Source organism: Taeniopygia guttata, chromosome 2 (assembly GCF_048771995.1).
Source record: "Taeniopygia guttata chromosome 2, bTaeGut7.mat, whole genome shotgun sequence".
Classification (NCBI taxonomy): Eukaryota; Metazoa; Chordata; class Aves; order Passeriformes; family Estrildidae; genus Taeniopygia; species Taeniopygia guttata.
Genome location: NC_133026.1, coordinates 120,500,928 through 120,526,284, shown reverse-complemented (window position 1 = coordinate 120,526,284; position 25,357 = coordinate 120,500,928). Strand labels below are relative to the sequence as shown.

Sequence of the window (25,357 nt, the reverse complement as noted above, 5' to 3'; positions counted from 1 at the left end):
TTCAGTCACTTCTGAACATTACCACTATTTTACAAAGTAAACACTGTAATTTAACAGTTATCCAAAGATTTGGCTCATGGCCCACTAAAAAGAACCCAGCCCTGAGCCTGCCCTGTGTGACACGAGACAGGCACAGAGCAGGCAGGAAGCTGTGACCAGGGAATGCGAGGCCAGAGCAGGTTCCAGGCACTGCTTGTGCAGGAGTCTCACCCCCCTGCTCCTCCCCTCCAGCCCTGGCAGGACGAGTGCCTGGCATCCGTGTCCACCAGGTTGCTGGTTTGACCTCCTCAAAAGAGCTGGGTTACCAGTGGGTCCCCAAAATTTGATGCCCCTTGTTCACATGGGCTGACACCAAACTGAGTAGGTGCACAGAACACCTTGGGGTCAAGAGCCTCCTCTCCTTCACCTTCTCGGCAGAGAATCAAAAAGCCATTTGTCTTTATGGTAGGATATTTCCACAGGAAGAGATAATTAATGAGGACAAGAAGGAAGAGCTCAGCTGGTGTACACATGCCTACTAATACCAGCCCAAGATCTGGCTTGGAGCATGTCGTCCTAATATTTTCTATCAGTTAGGAAAGATGAGCTTTTTTTTACTCATCACTTCCCAGCACAAGAGAAGAAATATTTAAACCAGTGCTGGTGTGCTGCTGGGCACTGGGGATGCCAAGAGCAGGAGGAATACTCCTCAGGGCAATACAGCTTGCATAAAGTCCTGCTCACCCTACTGCCAGAGTGGCAGAGATTCTTGACTACCTTTCAGAATTTCTGTTTGCAAACAATTTGAGGGAAATCCTAAATGATTTCTTAAGGGTACAAGGTACAACAGAAGCCAGTGCCTTATATAGAATAAACAAAGCACTGCACATTTTCTCTCCTCCTTCTGCGTGCATGGATCACACTCCATTCAAATTAGAAATAAAGGGAGAACAAAGAATACATTCAATACCAAGTTTTGTGCTTCAAAGTAACTATTCTAAGTTTTTTCCAAATATCAAAAGATGCCCATATGGCACAAAAACAACCTAAAAATGGTACAGAAAAAGAAGAATCATATTCACTGCAGCAAAAATAATGATAGCAGTTGAGAAATGAACAGATGTCTGTGGCTCAGAATTTTGAAATTTGTTGCTCTGTCACAGTGACATTTGCAGTATGGTAACAATAATTCTATAATTTGATCATCAACTTGAATTGTTTTTATTTTTAGCATTTGAACGGTATAGAATCTTACTAAAACAGTTTTGAGACATACCTGTTAAGTACTTTTTTAACAAATTCCAAATTACGTATCCTTAAAAAAAAAAGCAACAAAGAACCCAGTATATGTGATTCAAAAACACACAGTGAAAGTTTTCTAGAAAGAAAATATAGGAAGCCAGTGATTCATCATGGAGATGATGAGTCTGCCATAACAGCAGTACCATGGCAGTGTTGCCAGATCTTCTCTCCATATCTGAATATATCTGAATTTTGGGCTCTTTCTCTTTTTTTTTTCCTAAGACACAAGCTTTTCCAATGACAATTTCAGATATACATTTCTGAATAACACTGCTTGTCTCTGCAGCCATTTACCAGAGAAAGGTTATAAAAACACTTACATAAAATAGGTAATTGCTATTCTTGTGTTATAAACAATGAACTAATCAGCTATACTTACCTTTCTCTAGCCAAAACCCTTTAATCTACAAATTTTTTTTCAATTATTTATAAAGTCCCACTTGCAGTGTGGTCACTAACATAGTAAGTAATTTTAAAACAAAGCCAAGCATTAGTTAGACTTGTTCAATAATTGCAATTGATGAAATATTTTTCTAAGATATCTAAAGAAGTAATCTTTTTACATACACAAATAAGTCTAACCTAGGCTATTCCATCTGTACATTTGTCTCCTAGACTAGCCATCCTCAAATCACTTATTATTATTCCATTTTTCTGTCACTTCAGGCTTTCCAAATCATCAACTCAGCTTCTGTTGCAGAGATTAAGGCCTGTGGGTTTTGGGGTTGCTCACTTCATGCAAAACAACAGAGACTTCTGAACAGCAAAGGTAGTCAGAACATGAAAAAGGATGTAAATCAACCATAGGCACTGAACTTACATTTTGCTATATCCATGCAGATCCGTTTCCAAATGCACTGAGTACCTCCCCCTTTCAGCAATTTTACTGATGCTTGTGAAAAGGCAGTTTTTAAAACTAGACAATTTTTTGAAGGAATTGTGGATATGAAGAGATGCTGGTTTGATTTATTGGAGAGTTGATGTTGGTTTTGTATAACATATTCCATATTCCATAACATATTCCATCATTTTGGCTGCAGATTTAATTTATATTGGCTTCTTATTTGCATTCAAATAAATGCATTTAGATTACTAAATTCAAACTCCTTGATTTAAGAGCCATCTCAGCATGGCCTGAACTCCCAGACCCTTCATTCACAGGTCTATCCTTGAGCAGAAGTAGTGGCAAAAACAAAAGCAACAGCAACCCAAGTTCCCTGGTAGAGCAGTGGCACAAGGACACAGGGTTTCATATCTCACTCTTCTCCAGTGTTCCTTTTCACAGGCTGAACCAATTGCTGCCAAACCCCAGGCAGTGTCAAACACCCCAGCTACAGCCAGGTCATTTCATCTTCCATCTAGCCACTAAATTTGACCTGGCAATAACCTGGTCTACCCACTTACCTTTCCCCATCCACTTCCCTCTTTTTGCACAAGAACTTGATGTCCATCATGCTGAGACTTTAATTGGTGGTGGGTTTCCCATACAGGCTTCATAAAAGTTTTCTCTAGGTACCTGCAAGTTTATTACCAATTTGTTATAGAAACACAAAAGAGGCCTTTCAGTACCCTATAGTTTTACCACTCTGATGAAAAAAACCCATGCTGTGTACCATGTTTTTATTAACTGCTCTTATTCATAATTATTCCTGCAAAGCTTTATTAAAAGGAGGATAAAACATTCTCTGGCGCTTCCTCTTCTTCTTCCTTAAGCTCACACATCCTTTTTTCCTCTAAGTTATGCTGGCAGGCTCATGAAAGGTCAGCTTTGCACTGCTGTCAAAGCATCCTGATGCAGAAGGGAACCTGAGGTCACTCCCGCCTCTGAGAAGCGCCGCCAGCTTCCTGACCACTCGCAGCAGGAATGGCATCACCCACAGTGACATATCATTGTTATTATCATCCTCTTACCACCATCATTTGCAGATTAAACTGTGAGCCTGGACAGGGCTCTTGGTGTGTAAAGCCCAGCTGCTTTATTGCTTGTGCTCAAGTCCAGCTGATCCTGCTTCCCACTACCTCCACACCTCCTCCAGTTCTGTGGGTTCTCATGGTGCCAGAGCAAGGATCCCCCTCTCTGGGACTGGGTAATCACATCTGACATCTGACAACAGGAGAAGAAGGTGTGGGCAGGGGAGGAAGCAAAGGGAAAGCTCTGTCTTCTCTCCCCAGCTGGCAATCTCAGGCATTCAAAACAAAGCAGGACAAAGAGGCTCAAAAGTGTGGGCAGCATCTGATGAAGAGGTTGTTAATTCAGAAGAAGGTTATACAATTGGTAATGGTCTGTTTATGGCATTATAGGTTCTTTTTGAGAAACAGTATAAAGAGAGAGAAAAAATGTGTCAGAAGGGAAGCTGATATCAAGAGGAAAAGCTAGGGAAATACAGCAGTGGGTGATAAATAAATAACCACCTTTAAAAATACAATGCATTCAACAAGAAGGAAATTTCCCCTGTTTCAGCCCCTTCTAGGAAGCAGTGTCACTTAAAGCTCCCTGTATGTCCTAATACATGTCTCTTCTGTCTGCACATTACTTATTTAACTTCCTTAAATTCAAAAAGAGAGAAAAAAAGGAAAACATTATTTTCAACCCTGATTTATGCCTTTGAAATATGCAGGAACTCAATCACAGAATTTTTCCACGCTCATTAGTGCCAGCACACATTTTCTCTTCCAGAGAGGGAATACTAAGAGCTCCTCCTGACCCAGGCTGCTTTCCACAGGCTCCCGTGAAACAACAGGAGGCGAAGGGCCCCCAGGCACTGCCATCCCCTTGCAAGGACTATCAGTTTGCATTAGTCACAACAAACCTCCTCCCATCACCCAGCTTTCTCAGGGTCCTTTGCCTGGGAACAGTTGCTGGGCTGAGGCTGCTCTGCTGTTATCTTTTTAGATTGCCAACAAAGGAAATTACAGGTGACTGACAGGCAGTACCACACACTGTAGGGTTTGGGGTTTTTTTTGTAAGAGATTGTTTGTCCTCTGGAACAGCAGCCATCAAGCTTTAACTCACAAATCCCAGACACACAGAGGGCAATTTCTAAATCTGAAAGGCAGGCATAAAAGCTTCATTATGAGAAGTTTAATTTCCTGACCTTGAAAGTTATTTTTTAAGAGTCTGCAGGGAGTAGAGCTTAAAACCTCACGTCTGATACTTTAAAATTGACATTTTAAAAAACTGTGGGTGTTGGGTTGGTTTGGGATTTTTTTTTTTTTCATAAAAAAAAAAGAGAAGGGGAACAAGTAGTAAGGAAAAGAACCATATATATTTTCTAAGAGGTGCCTCTTCCAAAAGTAAATTTTTCTGCTTATATGTTCAAAAGCACACATTTGGACCATTTTGAGATCTTCCCAGAGTACAGAGCTTCTAGAGCTGGTTCCTGAGCACATCATCTTTGCCCACATTCTCAGGCCTGTGCTTCCTATTTAGTTTACTTCAAAGCCTGTTTTGCTGGAGTGGATGCAGTCCCACTGAAAGGGATGGTCATATGTCAGCACATTAGTTAACACCCATTCCTGAAAATTCTAACTTAGACCAGATACTAACATTTGTTATTGATTGTATTTAAATTTAGGATAAGAAAACTGTGATATGTTGTAAATCAGGATTTATTATATCACTTATATACCAGTCAAACCAAAACATATTCCTAACAATGATTTGCGAAAAAATACACCGGCAAGAAAGACAAAATGTGAGGTTTGTTTGAGGTGCGATTTTTTTGGTTCTTAACCAAAGAATGAGCTCTAGGAAGATGACATCTCCTTCTCCAAGACAGTGGTGATGTTTCAGTCTATTCTGTGAGATGATCACGTTATCAACTCAAAAGTGTTTATATTTGTGTATATGTGACAAAGGAAATACCCTAAAATCTATATATAGTGTATTCTCATATTAATTCAAAGCACTTACACTTTGGCATCTTGCCATGGATAGAAGAAGCCTGGACAACTACATTAATGATAGCCAGGAAAACACAAACAGCAGGAAAAAACACAACAGAAACCCCACAAACAGCATGGGGCAAAGAGGAGGGGCAAGGGATGGGAAAGAAGGGGTTAAACATGCCAAGTTCATAGTAATTTCTGTTGAGTAGAATCACAGAATGGTTTGGACCTCAGAGTTCTTCCAGTTCCAACCACCCTGCCATGGGCAGGGACACCTTTCACTAGATCTGATTGCTCAGAGCCCCCTCCAATGTGGCCTTGAACACTCCCAGAGATGGGGCATTCATAACTTCTCTGGGCAACCTGTTCAAGTACTTCACCAACCTGACAGTGCAGAATTTCCTGCTACAACCTATGCTGTTCTCCTCTGTCCTGTCACCACACTGCCTGACGAAGAGTATCTCCACATATTTCCTGTAGGTCCTCTGTAAGTAATGGAAGGTGGCCACAGGACTGCCCCGGAATATATATTTATAAAGTACATATTTTTATATATACATAATATATAAAGTGTTTATTTACTTTATAACATACTTTATAAAATAACTATTTTATAAAATAAGTACCTTCATGTAGCTAGCCAAGTCAGGAAAAGGCACTGAGAAAAAGGAGGAGGAAGCACACTATAAACCAGTCTAGGCTCCCTTTCCCAACATTTGCAGCTTCAAGCAAGTGAGGCCAACCTACAGAGAGCACAGGAGGGCAAAATCTGATGAACAGAGCCTTGGCAGCATCACCACTGACAGCTGTGGTTAACATTTGTTCCTGTGCCTTCCTGAGTGGTTATTTTGATTTGCAGCAGCAGTGACCAAGCTGTTTTGTGTGCAAGGTGCCTCTGTGTGCCCAATGGTTTGGTTATGGTTTCCAGTCTCACAGACTCACACCAGTCTCACTTCTGACAGTTGCCTTTGGCTGACCTCTTGGAGAGACCCCAGCCATGGACCACAGGCTGAGGCCTGGGTAAGTCTCCAGACACCAAGAAGGATAGGATGGACATCCGCTAAGGAATAGCAAAACCACATTAATTACTACATAATGTGGCTAAATTGCTCATTACTAGCATGCAAATAGGCAAGTTTCCTGCATTGATTTTAGTGGAAGAAGACCTCAATTCCTACAGCACTAACATTTCTAGCTAACTGTGATTTTACCCAGTAATGATATCTGTTCCCAAAACTCCCTGTCCAAACAAAGGGACTGCCAGGATGTGTCTGTTGGCCATCTCTCTCCACACAATTAATGAACCATTACTGTCTATATGACTCATAGTGCAGAAGATTCACATGAGCTGCGATTAATATGATCTATTTTGCCCTATTTCCTACTTCTGTCATGTTATGTTATGCTTGCTGTATTACCTTTATTTACACTTTAAGGATGATAAATTAAATTAATCAAGGCACTACAGTGACAACTCCCGAGGAAACATAGGCTGTTTTTATGTGAGTGGATGGTTTAACTGCTGGCTTAAATGTCATCCAAATCCTCCATATTTTATTCACTGAATAGGGAATGTAAGAATATGGTGTAAGGAAAATCACTGATATGGTGAGACCATAATGTGTGAAGTTGTCTGCCACTTCCTTGTCCTTCTCCACCTGAAGGCACTCATTTTCTCATTGTCCAGTCTGGGTGGAAACTCTCCTCCCAACAGGTGTAGAGCCCAGTACAACCCAGTCCTGCCCCAGAGCTGCAGCTCCCAGTCAATAACAGAAACAATACACTTGCCCTCACAGCCCATCAAGAAATATAGTCCTATTTACTTCGTATAAAAATAACTTCTTTTCAATATCTGTAAGTCAACAAAGCAGCTGCCTGCAGAGGCATAGCCAGAAGACCTTGAGACACTCATCCAGAGCTTGCAGCAGGAGCTTTGTTCTGCCTGGGCTCTGGGGCACAGCAATATCAAGCCTTGCTTTTGAAACCCCTCACCCAAACCTCCACATGCTCTAGGAATGTGGAGGTGAGGTTTCCTGATACTGACAGTGGGGAAAACTGTGAGCCTGCACTCTGGAAGCTCATCTTACTGACACTTTATCCCTTCTGCAAAGCCAAGGGAGATGAATTTGCTGTGCTACTCATCTCTTCCACCATCTCCTCCAGCTGCAGAGTTGTTACCAGCCTTTCTTTTCTGTTCCATTACCATTACATTCTTTCTGTTCCAAGAAAACTGGACAACCTGGCCAAAACTGGGGTTTTTTTCCATGCCTTGACTAAGTCTATGATTGTGGAAGTCTAAGACCTCACTGAATTATATTGCTCAGTTCTTCAGCATGAAGTTTTCCCTACCTTAGCTCAGTAACAATGATGGAAATGATCTGCTGTCGGTCTCACAAGTTAATACAAAAGCAATTGCCTGTGTTCCTTGCAAAGCCATTTCTCTAAGATCCAGGCCTTCCATGTGTTTATCAGGTTCATTTTTAACTCCTGTCAGCCACCTGAAGGGTCTGGATCTTAGAGAAATGGCTTTGCATTAAGACACCAGGTACCTAAACAGCTTATTTTCTGAGCGTGAAAATTTTCACTCAGCTAAGCAGGACAAACTGCAGCAAAGAGGAATTTGGTGTCTGAGTCTTTCCTATCAACTTTTCCTTCTATGCAGTGCCTGGTTCTGAGACACCCTGTGACAGAGCCCCTGCACCCAACACCCATTTCCCCCCAGCAAAGCCAGTCTTCAGGACACATCAGAGCCCATGGAGTGCCCAGGGTACAGAGGATCCTCTATTCCAACTTCTCCACAGATCCTCAGAAAGGGGTTCTGGCAGCCTGCCAGCAGTCAGTCCTGCACTGCTGCCCTTTTATTCACAAAGCACCACTCACTGCAGTGTGGCTTCTCCTAATCACTGGCAATAACTAGCTTTCAAAAACACGTATGTGCAAAATACTGAGAGATTGTGAAGGCTGTTTTACACTGGTTCTGTCTTCAACTGGCCAGATTGAATTTAACCTTAAGGAGAAGGAGTTCCAAATAATCAAGGTCTGCTAGACAATTACCACTTCTGTGGAAGTTCTCACATGAGTCTTGTGTGACTTGCTGTGGTCCAGGTGAGTCCAGGTGGGTCCACAGGGATGTGTAAGTGTGGAAGGTGTGGACACGCTGAGATGTCAGTCCTGGGGTAACAGATGGCCTGCTCAGCTAGAGAGGGCTGACCAGGTAAGACCATCATTTATTTTAGAAAGGGAAATTAGTATTAGACACAATTAAAGAACTACAGGAGGTAGCACCACATCATATCAAGTAGCAAAAAGCTTGTTAAAATTTGCTGACCTCTCTAGCTAAGCCTATTTTGTCAGGGCTGGACAGTGCGTTTTCTATCCCATTGTGGTTCCCACACAACAAACCCTGCCCTTGAGATATTCTCTCCCCAAATCAATAACCACTGGCACCAACTTGCTCTGGCTTCTCCAAAGCTGCTTTGCAGGAACCTGTCCCTGATGCAGTAGCACATATTACTGCCTTCACTATTTTCTCCCATCACATAGGTCTGCACTGCCTTAATTATCTTCATTTGTGGCCTGAGATTCAGGGACGTGTAGAGGTCACCAAATTCCCTGGGCTTGACAGCACCAAAGAGATCAGGACATTCACCTTCTCAAGGTATCAAGGTCTCGGGCATCTGATGAAGTCACAGAAATGAAAGAGTGAGTTTGCTTTTCAGGAAGCTTTTCAAAATCTCTCCTTTCTCTGTTGTGCATCAAAATCTCTTTTTCCTCTTTCTTTTCCTATCAGAGATAAACGTTGCATCTCCTTTGAGTCACTTTTTGCTATTTCCCTGATTGCTCACTTCTGGCTTACACTACTGGTATTCCTCAAACAAAAAACATGTCAAGGCTTTCCTAATTCACTTAGAACTGCATTTAAGCCCTTCTTCTTCTATACACTGGAGATATTTTTCAAGCAAAAACCTAGCACTAAGTACCTTGAGTCTATGCTGCAACAGTTTGATAAATATAAATCTTAAATATCCTTATTTTTCCTCAGAAACAAGACAATAATTTATGAGACTATGTTTAGTCTTTTTTAAGCTTTTTTTTTTTTTTTTTTTTTTGGGTGTTTCCCTGAATGTTCCAATTACTATGATTTTTATCCTCATTGAAATAACATTTTCACTTTTGGATTTTTTCCAGTGCATAACATTTTATTTATATATTTGTAGTTTTGTATTTATACAGATATATTTATATTATTGTTCATGTGCTCATTTTATACTCATATTTTTCATATATGTTTATGTTTTTTGTTAACTTGAGATCAAAAAGGAAGAGCTTTCTTGTTTAGGTTATGAAGACTAAGAAAAAAATCTCTTCTTGAACTATTATATTTTTTCCACATCTTTGCAGGTATTTTGCAATAGTTCAAAGATTTTTTTTCCTGATTATAATTTTTGTGTGTTTTAAAATATTTTTAAATATTACTGGAATTTTAGAAATTATAAAACCAACTCTGAAATAGTGAAGAACAGTGATAATTGAAATGATAATTAAATTGCTTCCAATACACAGAATTAAATTTAACACCTTTAAATTAAAAAAAAACTTTTTCTAAAGTCAAAGATGTAGTGGCATAATCTTTTCTCATTCTGAAAATGTGTCACTTTCTTTAAGCAGCTAGAATTCACCTATAAACATATTTCTGAAAATTTTTTAATGTTATCCCTGTCTTTTCTGTGTGATTTATTGCAGTTTATACACTACAAGATGAACATATACCCAGAGTTGTATTTTGAATTATCTGCAGGCCAGTTACTCTGTGGGTCTCTCAGAGACTTAGATCAAATTCTGCTTTACCATTGGATTGGCTTCTCTGGTTGAGCTGTTTGTCAGGTTTAATAATCCTATTAATAAAGGATTAAGGAGCTAAGGATTAAAGACATTAGGTGTGTTTAAAAAACAAACAAAAAAAATCCTTAGAAATAAGAAAAATTAAATAATGTCAAAGACCAGAAAAGCCAATTTATTTCTCTAGATTTGAAGGCAATCACTGACTCCATCTGGTATCAAAATTTCTGAGACTTTTCAATCCTGTCTAAAAATACACCATGCAAGTGCTCATTTGTACAGTACTGATGCAAGGACAGATGGAAATTGCAGTCCCAGTCCCACCCTTCCCTCTGCAGGGTCTAGGAAATGCTTACATTTCGCTCCTGAGGTTGCTTGGATTTCGTGCTGAAGGGTAAGGCACGGTATGTAGATGAAGCAGAGAGTTCTGCTCCAGAGCACCCAAATCAGGAACATCCCCCTAAGCCTGGCCGGGGCACAGAGACCTCTCCAGGCTCTCACCAGGCAGGGTGAGGGCTGGCACTGAGCATCCGATACCAGCACATGCCAGCCCTCACTGCCCACCCATGGAGCCTCTCCTTCTGCCCCCTGGAAGTGTCCTCAGCTGGGCCAGAGGGGGAAGGTCTGGGACTGCAGAACTGCATGGGTTTTCCTTCAAGCCTGGGCACAGCCACCCTCTGAGCTTTGCACACCTGCATGTCAGGACGTTCTTCAAGCCAACCAAGGCCCCCCATGGTTTTTTCACTTGTTCAGGGGTGATTCCTTCTGACCTGACTGAGCTCTCAGGCTTTGGCTCTGTTACATGAAACTTCAATGTTTTGGACTGATGTTTCAAAACCAATCATTGTATATTCCTGCATAAAATAAATTTCTATTGAAGGTGTCTATATATGACAGTTAATCACAACTAAAGGCATTGTTCCTTTCCCTGTTCACTAAATACAACAGTAGAAAGGATTTGTTTAGTTCCAGGGTATCACAGACAATCACATCAGCTGAGGGATCTCCATGCAAGTATTCATATTTCAATTCCTGAACTGCTTGGAATACTATTACAGAACCTGATTTCTCCAACGTATAGGAGTGTGGAGAAAATACCAAGAAACAAAGTTCACCAAGAAGGAGTGCAAGCATTGGTTATAGTTCACCAGAAACAGTCTGCATACCTTAGGAGCAGGAACACTGAGTGAACTCGATGTACTGCCCTGAGAGAGACATTTAACAAAGGATGGGGTGGCACAGAGGTGTTGTGGTCATGCTCTGTTTAAAACAATGCAGCTAACAGGAACCAAGCCAAAGAAATAACCCAAATGGTGACTGAAAGCTGAACTTTGTTATTGTTGACTCAAAAACACATATTACTTTTCATATTCTGCTATGCTAATTAAGTAAAACCCGTACATGCTTTACATGTATGATTAAAGTCATTCAAACTCCACCTAAACGTGAACTGTAATATTACATTTTCCCCTCCTTTAAAAAAAAAACAATATAAATGCAGTTTCAATGAAAAGGGAGGTCAGAGATTTCATCTTGGTATCCTGGGATGGTTAACTATCGCAGCACCCATCTCCTCCCTCATAAGGACATCCACTGGCTATGACTCAAGCAGTCACCTGTACTGGATGCTTCCTTGGGAAATTCAGAAAGCAACCTTGTGGTGATCATGCCTTTAGCACTATGGAGTCACCTCACAATTTACAGCATTTTTGCTGGCTGTGTATTAATATTTTGTATATTTGCATGTATTTCTGCAGACAGTGTCTTTATCACTGACAATCCAATAAAAACCAACATTTCTGTTGCTCAATAAGCTACTTTGCACCTGCCCATGAGAGGTATTGAACATGACCAGCCTTCTAATCCAGCTGGGAGAGTTCATTTGGCATGACCAGACCTACAGAGTAGGGCACTATTTGTGAATCTGTAATTGTGGTAATCTCAGAGAATGTGGCTGGATTTATAGAGCCAGTTGGCTCTGCACCTCTGTTGCTTAGTGCTCAGAATCTACCCCCAGCCTCCCCCAGCCCCTCTGATATCTGAGAACCAGCTGGAATGCAAGGAGAGTTATTTTCTGCCAAATCTTTCTCTTAATACAACAAAAAAAAATCCCATATTCTTCACAGGACAAGTAGCCTTATAGTTTCAAGCCTAGTCTTGGCACACTGATTTTAAAAATTTATTATTTATTTTAAAAAAAATTAGGAAGCTATCTTTAAATCTTTGAATAATGCCAAAAAAAGCAACACAAGAGTGCAACCCTTGTACCAGTAGCTGATGCAAAGGCAGGCATTAGACCCAGGGCCTGAACTAACAAACAAGCCTGAATATTGAAGTCTGGTGGTCCTATGCAAACTGCTTATACATAGTAAAATCTGTCATTAAGGAACTTGACTGAACAGAATCATTTCATAACACAGGTGTTTTTCATTCATGAATTAAGGATGACAAAAGAATGCTGGAAAATTTTGGGCCTATATAAAGCTAATAGGGAAGCGTCACATGACTGATTTTCATGGCAGTGAAGTTTCCCAGTTAGTTCCTTTATAACAGCAAATGTGGAAGTACCAAAGAACTGGAAAATTCCAATACGCATCAAATGTTTCATAAATGAGTTGTTGGAGATGCACAGTGTTTCAGTACTAAGCCCTGTTTGCTGTGGAGGACATTGACACAGAGAAAAGTTGGTCAGTCTAGTGACAAAGCAGTGTTTTTCCTTTGGTACTCAGCATAAGAGGGCTGTATGCTATTGCCAACTGAGTGCCAGAGAGGAAGAAAATCTAGATAACATGGGAACTGAAGATGTGCTAATGTTCCAGCTTCCCCAAATTCTTGGAGTATCTTGTGCCTGGATACTCAGGGTGCCCATCAACCCACCTCACTACCTGAATCTGAGCAACATGGAAATGCTGGAAACATCCACATAAATACTTGAATTTAGTTTTGGCACAACATTTTGGCAGTGTAAAATCAACAGTGTGACAAAGGGAGATCAAGGGGACAGGAAAATAAAAAAATATACTCCCTACCTCAGAAACATCACTGCCTTTTGTTAATCTCTAGAGGCACATTTGAGTGACCAAGCCACGTGAACCCGTGGCCAGTCTGGGAATGAATACAGTGGCAACCAGGGATCCCATGGGAGGAGAAAGGGGAAGAAAGGAAGAAAGGCAACAGAACAGGATGTTCCTTCTGGCCCAGAGGCTGAGGTAAGAGGTCTGCCTTTCTTAATAAGCTTGTGTCAAAAAAATGTTGATTTAAATGAGAGGAAGAGTAATAATAAGCTTCACTTTCAGGCTGGTTCAAGTGGGTCTGAGACACTTCTAGCACCTTCAAAAATTTCAAAGTGTGAAGCTGTGTTGTCCCTGTTCAATATCACAGCTAGAAAGTCACTACAAAACCAACCAATGAGTCTCCCTTCCCGGACAGATGATGAACTTCCACCAGAGGTGGAACAGAGGAGCAGAGATGTCACCTGAGAGATGACCAAAAGGTCTATAAAATGTAGTTCTCCTCACAACAGCACAAATCTCTCTTACTTCCAGACACAAATCAGCATGTGCAGCCCAGATGGTGCAATGTGGAGGGCTGCAACACTTGAGAACAAATGAGAAAGGGAAGGAGTTATTTATCAGGAAGGAGGAAACCACAGCCTAGAAGATCCAAGGCTTGTTCTTAGTAAAAGAGCCATCCAGCTCCCTGGCTAATGAGAACAGTCTTTTCCACTTCCTGAAAAGGTGCAGTTATTTTGGATTCTTAACAGAGCAAAATAAAACCACACAGCCACAAAATATTGCAAGCAGAAATTTCTCTTCTGCATCAGGGTTTACTAATTTTTTACATTCCTACTGGCTTAATAATTCCTGAGGGAGGGTGGGGAAAGAGCTATGGAATCAAAGAAAAGTAAACCCTTCCCAAATGGGAGCTCTTGTCTGATGATGCAGTAGCTCATCTGCCCATGTTATTACTGCTAACAGCAAAATTAATGAGCAGATATTATGTATGAGAGACAACTTATACCAGCAAAAGCAGGAACACTCATTCTACTCTACTCTGGTACAGAGAAATCAAATGAGATTATGGCTAGAAGAGAGAAAATGGTAGGAAATGAATTGAAGAAGTTTAAATAAAGACTTTATTGGGTCCTGTCCATTTTTTCAATCTTGCCTGTGGTGAAAAACATATTTTTCAAAGCTTCATAACACAATACTGCAAAGCGTGCCTGCCTTGTACTCTGTCTACAAGGCACCATCCTAGCTTCCAATGCTCTCACAGCAGGATATGGTAAACCAGTGCCTCAACCTCTAAGGCATTTGACATAATACTCAGGTCATCACAGAGCACATTTCCCTGTAGAGCTTTACAATCACTTGAAGTTCTCAGGGAAAAATATAATAATAACATAAACCAGCTGGCCTATTTCTGGGTCAACACATATTCCTTGCTCCACCTTTCACTGAACATCCTGTGCCCCTTCTGGATGTTCCTTAATTAACCCTTACTTTATCTTACAAATATCAAATGTAAATTAATAGTCATGTGGGGTCATCTTTCCAAGGTTGCATTTCATGGCATACATCTGCTCCTGCCTGTCAGAATTAAATCTGAAGGGTGCTGAGTTGCTCTGTAATCTGCGTCATTTGAAGATACAGCTTTTCACCTATATAGCAAAGTGCAATCTTAATTAGGGCTTTATGATGGAAGCAACAAAATCCCAGGAGGAAAATGCTTTCTTTACAAAATGATTTTTTTTAAATTGAGGGTGAAAAATAGGATGAATATTCATTTTGAGATTTTATAGCCTTTCTTAACTCTCCTTTTTTTTTCACACATGGTGGGTTTATTTTAACACAGCTTTCATTAATAAGGAACAGAATTCCCTTAGCTGACCTTAGACATATGCAGCCTCACAGATGGAAAGGAAGGGTGCTTTAGGCTAAATAAGCAAGTGATGTATAGGGGATAAACTGAGGAGAATTCTTCTGCTGTTCTCTGGCAGCTCAGCAGTGAGTGGTAGCAGAGAGGGAGTTACCAGCACGCAGCAGCATCGCTGCTCCGCCAGGGAGGTTTGGTCCCCCTGCCGTCACCGTACGCGGCCAATGCTGCCATCCTCATGAAAAGCATTCTCAAACCCATTGGGCTGATACTTCCATTGGAATAGATATGCCTTCTGTTTGCTTGGGAAGACTCTGAGGGCTAAATTTGCTGTTTGAAAGGAGTGAAAATTTGAGGCACCTACAAGTTTTTATTAACTGACTTCTTAGCCAGGAACTGTGAAACAGATTCAGTGCTGTTACATGGTGGTAGATGGAGTAAACAGTATTCAGACTATCACCCCAAAAGTAATCACCATTAAAAATTGAGGAAAATAAATACTTTAGAGTGAATAATTTTAGTAAATATGACATTTCCCAGTATAAAATACTATCCTTTGGTCATGCAAAAAAGTATAATAAATGAAATTGCTTTATATCTTCTCTTCCACTCTATTCAAGTTAATAAAATATGAAAGAAGGAGAAAGGAAGAGAAAACAAAAAGCAGTCAAAAAGGCTTAAAAGAATTCCATTTCAAAGAGCTTATAATTGTATTTTGTTTTCTACTTCCAGAACAAATTCTCTGTTAGGAAACAAGTACCCAATATCTTGTAAACTGTCTTGCAGTATTTCCATAAGACATCTCCCTACACATTACAGTTCTATAATCTGCAACACTAACACAGACTTTTTAAGACTTCGAGAATCATCCAGTAAATCTGTGCCATTGGGTTACATAAATTAATTTTTCCCAAAGTCCTTGATCTTGATGCCATCTATCTTAGAACCCTAGAATGGTTTGGTTTGGAAAGGTTCTTAAATGTCATGTAGTTCCAATTCCTGTCATGGGCAGGGACCTCTTCCACCACACCAGGTTGTTCAGAGCCCCTTCCAACTCAGCCTTATCTTGTACATGTTACCAACATTAATCTGAATAATAACTATTCATCCTAACCTCTAAAATCAGCTAGGTACCTGTTACCTCATTATAATATTCAAGATAAAAGGTATTTAATTTACTTCTTTATATACTTCTTTATATTTAATTTACTTCTTAATTTACCTCATTATAATATCCAAAATTAAAGGTATTTAATTTACTTCTTCTAGGTCAGAATGTTACTTGACATTCTCAATGAAGATTAAATTGATTAAACTTTTTCTATCAAAATAAAAAAGTAAGAAGTATGTATTGAGTAGTCATGCCAGTCATACCTCAGAACAACTCAAAATAGTGCAATTTCCACACCATAATAATTTCCCTTTTCCTTCCAACACACCCACATAGCAAGCATGTACCTTTGCAGTCCCATTGATAATGTTACATCTGACCTTGGGAAACATTGAGCAATATGGGAAAAGGTATTTGTTTCTGCTGCTCCCTAATAGCTCCTCTTTAGAATTGAAGTTGTTTTTAGTAGGTAGATTTATATGCTTGTTGACCAGAAGTGGGGCATTCAGTAAATCCTTTGAGCCAAAAGACATTTGAGTGTATGGCATTTTTGCCTTTCCATTGTTTTTTTAAGGCTGCTTATTTAGCTGAATTCAGCTACTGGTATATATTCATGTAAATAATTACCAGTAAACACGTTGTAAATCAAAGAAAATTGTTAAAAAGGCCAGTGCGTGCACACACACTCACATTCAGGTGCATACACAAAATAAAGGATAATACATTTTTGTGCATTGGGTTACACCAGCACCACATGTAACAGGATCTGGAGAAGATAAACTTCCTTAATTGGGGTACAACAAGAGTTATTTTAAGAAAGACAGGATGTCTAGAGGGGTCAGGCCTTGGACAGAGAGATCCTTTCTGCTTCTTTTCTTAGGGAAGAGGAGCCAAGTAGGCTAGATTAAAAAACTATGTCCTGTTACAAGCTTGAAGATGGCTCATAGCTCGTGCCTAAATTTCCAGTGAGGTGCAACTTCTGCAGGGCATGATGGGTTGTGTGTTTCCAGCAAGGCCCTTTACTGGGCAGAATCACACCCAGTATGCTCCATATCCTGGGCATTACGCTGCTAACAGCTAACAGGGGTTACCAGCTTGTTTGAGTGAGTGTAGCTTCATCAGTTGGAAATGTGTCCATTTACATCATTTGTGGATGTAATTGAGTGCTGCAATCAAGTTATTGGCATATTTCTATTACTCCTGTCCCCATTCTCACCATGAATATACAAAAGATTGCAGCATTGGGAAGGGCACTCTTCTTAGACCTCTCTAAGACTTCCCATGTGGGTGGTTTCGACAAAACCAGTTGTGGACTGTCAAGGCAGCTGTTGAAAGAGAACTTTAATGAAATAATGTTTGGTATTTCATGACTAAATCTTTATTCTTTGCATCTTAGACAGCTTCTAAAACATTCCAGCTCTTTGCCCATCATTATCAAACACTGGTATTGGAGAGGAAGGAGCAGGAATTTGGGCCCTACTACTCTGACTAGAGGATCTAAATCCTCATTTTTCTGTTAGGAACTTCTTTCTGGTTTACATATGCATTTAGTATAATGACAGCACTGTTCTTTAGTTTAAGTATTTCCTTCTCTCCCTGGTCTTTGTACCCTTGAGACACTACTAGAAAGCAATTCATTTTGCTGAGTAAAGTAACATATTTCTAATATGTTCTAAAACATCATTAATACAATGGTAATTCTGTTTTCTGCAAGTATTGTAATGTGAGTTCATAATACTTGATTATGTGTGACCATTACAACAATGAATCTGCAGGAGAGATCTCACCAGTGCCTTGCAGAAGGGTGTATATAGTGGAATGTACCCCTGTGGAGCTAATCCCTATGTAAATCTCTGCTGGAAGTGAGATATTTTATGTATTTTGGTATCCTAAGTGACTTTTTTTCTCCATGACTATTACAGATGCTTCTGACTACTTTTTTATCTGTAATTTTCAACAGATGTACTCCTGTCATATTGTAAGAAAGTGCTGTTATTCTTCCCTAAATACATGAGCTAGCACTTTGTAGTGTTAAATCCAATCCTATTTATATTATTTATTTATCACAGTCATCCCTTTATTTTCTTGTAGGAATCCTCTCTGTCCTAAGACTATGTCATCAGCAAATTCCATTAACAGACAAGTACTCTCTGTGACAAGGTCATTAATGAACATACAAAAGAAGGACTGGCGCCAGAGCTACAATCATGACCTCTTCCCAGTCTGACAGGGACCCTTCCAATGCAATCCACAGCTGTCTCCCTGGTCCTTCAGCCCTTTTCCCCAGCTCAAACAGCTTCTCCTGTGGTTCTGAACCTAAGGTGTCAGTGCAGGCAATAGGGGTTAGGCAGTGCCCTATTTAGCCAAGGTTATCAAAGGTAGATAGCTGGTTACATTTTTCCATGCCTCTCACACTGAATTTCAAACATTTAGAATTTGCTTTCTGTTTTTTATTTAAAAACCTCATTCAAAATGTCTTTTAAGTCCTTACATATGCTGAAGTGAGAGTAGCATACCCAGAGTAATCTAGGAGAGATATATGAAAGAAAAAGTGTGGAGTTTCTGCTGATCTGGGACTGCAGCCCCTTTGCAGCCCTGTTTCAAAGAGGTCTTTTACCAAGAGTAAAGGCTTCAGCTGTTTTCCAGAGACTTGGTAGAAAAACTGCCTGGATAGATTTATCAAACCTGCCTCATGGCTTCAACTACCGTCTCAAGCATGTTGTGAATAGACAAGTCACTTCTTTCTTCCTGCCCTGTCCCAGGGAGCTCAGTGAGGCTCCTTGTGCCCTCTATCCCTACCTTTCAGAAGGGCTAACATGGTACAGGTCCTCCCAAAGCTTTTTCTTGAGTCTGCTGTTGCTGCAATGAAGTTCCAAGACTCCTCCAAGCTGAAATCTCTGAGTTCCTTCTCCCAGCTCACATCAAGGCTTGTTGGTTCAGCACAAGGTTTCTCTGTCATGTCCTTGTTGTTAACTGAAAACAAACTAAAAAAATGGCATTCCTTTTTTTTAGATCAAAGTTGTATTGGTGAATAATGCTGGTATTGCATAAAAGCTAAGCTGTGTCACGTCATTGTTAGTAATATGTACTCCAGTTCATAGCTCAGAAGTGAAAGCTTTTAATCATAATTCCTAAAAATCTGTATCTGCTGTTGTATACACAGCTCCTCATGGACACTAAGGTCAGAGTAGCAGCTCTGTAGTTACTCAGAGTTTTTCTTTGCTCCTCAACTGCTCCCAGGACTATAACAATTATTTCTCACGTCCCTTCTGTAGTCCTTCACGTTATGTTATTTAGATTGGTGCAGTATTCCCAAAGTTAAAGTGCCAAGCTTGATCAATTTGTGGCTCATGTATGTGTGATGATTGCCGCAGTACATCAAGCTGCAAGCACTGCCCGAAGAGCTCAATATCCTCTGGTAGATCATAAAGGAAAACTTTGGAGATGTTTCTATTGCCACCATCACTAATCCAAACAGCAGAAACCAAAAGTAAGTTTAAGAGCAATTGTGCTCAGGGAGCTACATAAATGCAGGCTTGATGTTTTTAAAGATAAGAAACAAATATGTAAAGATGGAGAACACAAGGTGTTGTAAACTGCCTGCAATAACAACATCTCACATTAACAATAATGGAACTGCTTTAAGAGCTAAGCTAGTTTTCATCATTCATGTCATTTGTTTCCTTTTTATGTTTCACTCAACTTGAACAGTGACAGCTCCATTTGTATTTCAATCAGTTCTGTTGTCAGGCAGCAAACCTATGTTGCAGTTCTTATGTTGGAAATACTTTGAGGGAACAATTTGAAATAAACTATTTAAACAAAATTGAAAGAAGATCATGAAAACCCTTTATCTTGAGGACTTTACAGACTAAAGATCTAAACTTTGCCTCAAAAACTGACACAATGTAACTTCCCTTGGATATTTAACAGATCTATAATGCTTGGATGTCTTTGTGCCTTTGCATAAAATTCAAGCATGTGACTAAATTAACTTCTAATTTTTAATGCCTATTCCACCCTACACACAGCTGCCAATTATAAAAGTAAAAAACTATGAAAGGTTGTTTTTCTGTAGAAAGCTAGATTTTATTTCTTCTCAAAACTGGAAGACTTAATACACAGAGAGTAGCACAAGCTATTAACCCCCCAATATTTTTTTTTTCTGTGCTGTTGCTTCACAATAAAAAACAAAAGCCAGGAAATAAGCCATGTTGTTTTCCAAAATTCAGTGTAATCACAAGTTACTTCAATGATTTGCCTTTTCTGTCTCTCCAAGCATTAACATCCCCAAAACCACCTTTTGAAGAGAACATTGTCATCAAATTGCAAGTAATTTTATTAATTATCAAAAACATAACATTAAAGATTAGATTAAGATTAAATATCTCTGGACCTTTGAATGAATGACTTCTTGGAATAGCTCAAGACTCAGAATTTTAGGTGCAATAATCCAGAATTTCTCCTCTTAAAAGGACAAAAGGGAAAGGAGAATGCTAACACACAGTTCTGTTGCTTTTCCTTTGGAAGAGCAGAGCTGGTAGATTGTTTTGGAAAAGGGGGAATTATTCTGGTCAATAAACCTCAAAGAACACTCATACTATTTCTTCAAGTGTGATAGAAGAATTATATGAGAGATTTTGCTTCAGTGAAATAACTCATGTTATATCCTTTAAATACAGATAGAAGATGTAAAGACAAGGATGTAGTCAGAGCTCCTGTACTCTTTGCTCAGGAAATGCCTGCAGCTGCAGGGGAGTTGATTCAGAATGTCTGTACAAGTAACATTATCAAAAACATGACTGCCAGGGAAAGGCACTCAGAACAGTTTACTCTTGATGACCTTTGTGACTGAGATTGTGGAAATGGTAATACAAGAACCTCTTATGCCGGCATTGTGTTCCTTGGGAATTCATCACGGAATTAATTGCATAGAGCAGAAATGTGTCCAAAACATATGACTCAGATTCAAAATTTAAGTGTCTCATAGTTTGAAGAAGTTTAAATTAATGAATCTGAACTTCCCCATCACTGTAAAATTACAGAAATAATTGCTGCCTAATGTTGCCAAGGAAGTTAAAAAAATGTAAATCTGTCATATCAAAGTATATGTAGCTTAAATTTAATGTAAGTCTTCTTTTTGCCATGCTATATAATCAGAGTGTACAAATGGCAACAGAGCACATTTATCTCTGAATCTGTCCTCAGCTTCAGCCAAGTTTCAGCACAGTGTCTCCCCAAAGCTTTGGAGTGAAGATATCCAGAGCAGCACACTTCGTATGGCTCAAGAATTAAGTTTCTGATCCAAGCTCCTGTGATTATCAAATCCAGTCTCCATACTGTAGGGTAGCCAGTTTGTACTGTGGTTTGACCTTTTTTTTTTTCCTGACAGTTCAAGAACACCTGCCTAAGTGAATAGTTCTACTTTCAAATACAACGTGTATACCATAATATTACAGCTGTATGCAAGTTGAGGTAGCACAAAAGGTAACCCAAATTAGACAATAGAAAAAAATTATAATTACAATTTTAAAAATGACAACAAATCTCCATTAAGATTAGTTGTGCTACTCCCTTTAACCTTCATTTAAATTTCAATTTTAAAAATGGCAATAAAATTGTTGCAGTTATAAAACCATCTTCATCCTCAACAAAAAAAAACAAAAAACAAAACAAAACAAAACAAAACAAAAAAAAAAAAAAAGAGGAAGCTTTTTCCAAGGTTGGCTGTGATCTACCCTAAAAATAAATTTCCACCATCAACCCCAGAATGGACATTTGACTCCTACAAAAAGCTGGGGAAGTACAATCAGAGCAGCTTTGCTAGGCATAGGTGCAGGATGCCAGACATCAGAAGTTTACTCAGTTAATCTGCAGTGTGACACTAGAAAGAGGAGGAGGAAGAGAGGGGAGCCATGACACAGCATTGTCAACTCTTTGTTTCTGCAATCCCTTCCCTCTCTCATTTCCTCAGCTGTAGGCCATGTCTACATGCAGAAGCCACATCTGCTTTACTGAAACTGAGATACTTAAGCCAACAACTTGCATGTGTGCAATCTTGTTTCAAATTAATTACTGCCTCAACCCAAAGTGATATAAGTCAGTCTTAAAACCCACAAAAAGCTCTTCCTGGTTTAATTGACATATTATTACAGCATTATTTAAACAGCAAAAATATTCCAAGATCTTAATCCTGCTATCTCTGAGGGACAGGATGGTCTCTTTGCTTTGGTCAGGCAGTGCATATCCAAAGGCAAAAAGCACAGGTGGGAAAGTTCAGAGAAGTTGGATGTACTAAGCCAGTGGACCTGGTACAGCAGATGTTTATTTATAACACAGTAGTAGTGCACATGCATTCCCTGAAATATAAATCCAGCTTGTATGAAGCAGGCATGTTTCCAAAAGTCTTTGGGAGAACGACAGACATGCTACAGTTGGAATTTAGCTGCTATTCAGCTATTTGTCCTTTCCCATAACATATTTCCTAGCTTCATATTAATTTTTTTTTTCCTTAATAACTAGCTTCCTACTTTTTTGAGCTTGTAAAGGGAGGAGGCTTGGGGAAAAAAAATGTTTTCCTGGTGGCTGAAGGTTTCTGCAGAGAACACAACCATTTTCCTTAGATGACGAAAATAACTGTACAGTGTGAACTGGTACAGGGGTACTAGCATGGAAGCTGCTTTCCTTAATTGAGAATGTAGCAAGATAGATCAAATTTAAATTGGGGTAGGTGGCCTCAGACAGTCTGGCTTTGGGGTTGCCAGTGTCAGCTGATACCTCCAGGCTGGGATCAGACTGCATATTGCCAGTGGCAGGAGGTCACAGTCCCTGCTGCAACCATGGCTGCTTTTCTGTCTGTGTCTCTTCTCTTGTCTGCATATTGAGACATTTTTATACCCAATGGCACTGACTCTGTGAGATACTGGACCAGGACAAACAGTGTGAATGCCTTGCAAAACTGCAACAGACCGTGGGTGGGTGCTAGCCAAGGAGTGAGGATGGGGAGGGTGCAAATTCCCAATGATTAGCTGTGTCATTTGGACACACAGGGATCCTGATGTATCCTATGGCTGCTGGTCCCATAGACCAAAGTTTATGTCCTCATTTGCCACCTGCCTTTTGTCTTCATCTGGACTATTTGTGCACTTGATGCGGCAGACACTGTTACCCTGCACCCCCAGCTCTCCCACACTGTCCCACAAACAAAGCTCTCAGAAAATGTGTGATCTCGCCAAAAGCCTTAAAGCAGAGCACTGTGTGGGCCAGCCCTGAGATTTATACAGATCAGCAATTGCCTAAAGAGAGCATGGCACTGGCTGAAATCAGTGGTGGCAGGGGTAGCAGGCACGCCCCTGCCACTGGGTCCTGCCAGCCCCAGACAAGGGGTCACCAGTAACTCACCTGAAATCTGTGTAGCATTTCCTTCCCTTGCCTTTTAGGAGGCAGACAGTGATTTCACAAGACACCATGTCAGTAAATAATTTTCTGATTAATGCTTAGGCACCCTTTAGATGCAAAATAATGAATGCAAAAGATCAATGGGTGAATTATTGATCTTGTCAAAACTCTTTATAGCTAATTATAGCACTGAATGCTAACTGAAGTGGCTATTGGCTACCTACCAGTCAAATTAAGGTCACTAGTATGTTTATAAAAAAGTCCCAAACAACTTTAAATCTGGCACTGTTATAGTATTCCACCTCATTTATTCCAAAGACAATTCACATCACCTGGATTACTTGGGGCAAGGCAATGCTTAAGTGCAAGGTCCTGCACATGGGCAGGGAGGATCCCAAGCAAAAGTACAAGCTGGGTAGAGAACGGATTGAAAGCAGCCCTAAGAAGAATTTGGGAGTGTTGGTTGATGAGAAGCTCAGCATGACCCAACAATCTGTGCTGGCAGCCCAGAAATCCAACAAAAAGCAGAGTGGCCAGCAGGTCAAGAGAGGTTTTTCTGCCTTTCTAGTCTGCCCTCATGAGATCTCACCTGGAATGCTGCATCCAGCTCTGGGGTCCTCAATGTGAGAAGGATGTGGGCCTGCTGGAGGAAGTCCAGAGGAGGCCATGAAAATGATCAGAGGGCTGAGGCACTTCTTCTGTGAGGACAGACTGGGAAACTTGAGGTTGTTCAGCCTGGAGAGGACTCCAGGGAAATCTTACAGAAGCCTTAAAGTGCCCAATGGGGGCCTACAAGAAAGTCAGTGAGGGGCTATGGACAAGGACATGTAGTGACAGGAGAAGGGGGAATGGATCCAAAATAAAAAAGTGTAGGTTTTGATTAGGAAGAAAGTCTTTCCTATGAGGTGGTGAGGCAGTGAAACTTGCTTTCCAGAAAAGTTGTAGAATCGCCATCCCTGGAAGAGTTCGGGATCAGGCTGGGAGGAACTCTGAGCAAACTGGTCTAGTGCAGCGTCCCTGCCAATGGCAGGGGTGTAGGAACCAGATCTTGAAGATCTCTTCCAATCCAAACCATTTCATTAATAACAAACTGTTGTCCCTGTCCTCTCTAGCAACAGAAAACATTGCCACCATTTGTGTGCATCTCCAGCTAGGCAGGAACTCACTGCAAAGTGCTCTGTGTGTTGGATACAGAACACATTTCCACATTGGAAAACAAAAAAGCTTTGAAATAATTTCAGAGTGTCTCCTTTACTTTTCCAGGGTTATTTCTCTTGCATTCAGTAAAACTTTCTGAGAAATAATGGAGCAACATGGGTCTTTTGCAGCAAAAAAATCAAAGCGGAAATTGTGTTTCACCTATAATTGAACTGTCTGGACCCTACAATAATTTTTATTAACTATCTGGATTTTTTAAAAGCAATTGGTTTATATAAGTCAAAGTTAAATTCCTACTACTTATCTCTCTTGCATTAACAAGCATGAAGTGCATTTAAATTTGTTAGTCTCCTAACAAACCTCAGAAGGCCTCCGGAGACCTCTCCTGAGGTCTCTTGGACAGGAACAGTTTTACATATTTTTACATGGAACAGTTGTACTCATTTCAGATACAAATTATGCTGACACCTCCCAAAGTTTTATATAAGATGTTTCCCTTTTCTACTCTCAATAGAGTGGATTCTTCTTGCATGGGAGAGCAAAATTCAGCCTCCAGATCTAACTAGAGGTCTCTCAGGACATGAACCAGGGTTATTCATGGTAGCTGACCAAGCTCACTCTATCTCTCAGTATCACAAACCAAAAAGCTCCACTTGGAAAATTTGTTTGGAACTACTATTCCCCGGCCAGTCCTTTTTACTTCTGTGAACTGTCATTTTCTAATAACAAACATTAATCCAAAAATCCCAGCCAGCTGCTCTGTCATGCTGTTTATCAACACCCAGTATGCTGGGATTTACTACAGAA

General features: G+C 40.1%; 1 long non-coding RNA gene across 1 annotated transcript in view; it reads left to right on the top strand.

The window, feature by feature from the left end:
• Positions 1–25,357, top strand: part of LOC115493917 (uncharacterized) — a 57,589-nt gene that overhangs the window by 14,102 nt on the left and 18,130 nt on the right. The window contains exon 2 of the long non-coding RNA XR_003958920.4: positions 13,072–13,217. This is a non-coding gene — a long non-coding RNA (uncharacterized lncRNA). The remainder of the gene's footprint in view (positions 1–13,071; positions 13,218–25,357) is intronic.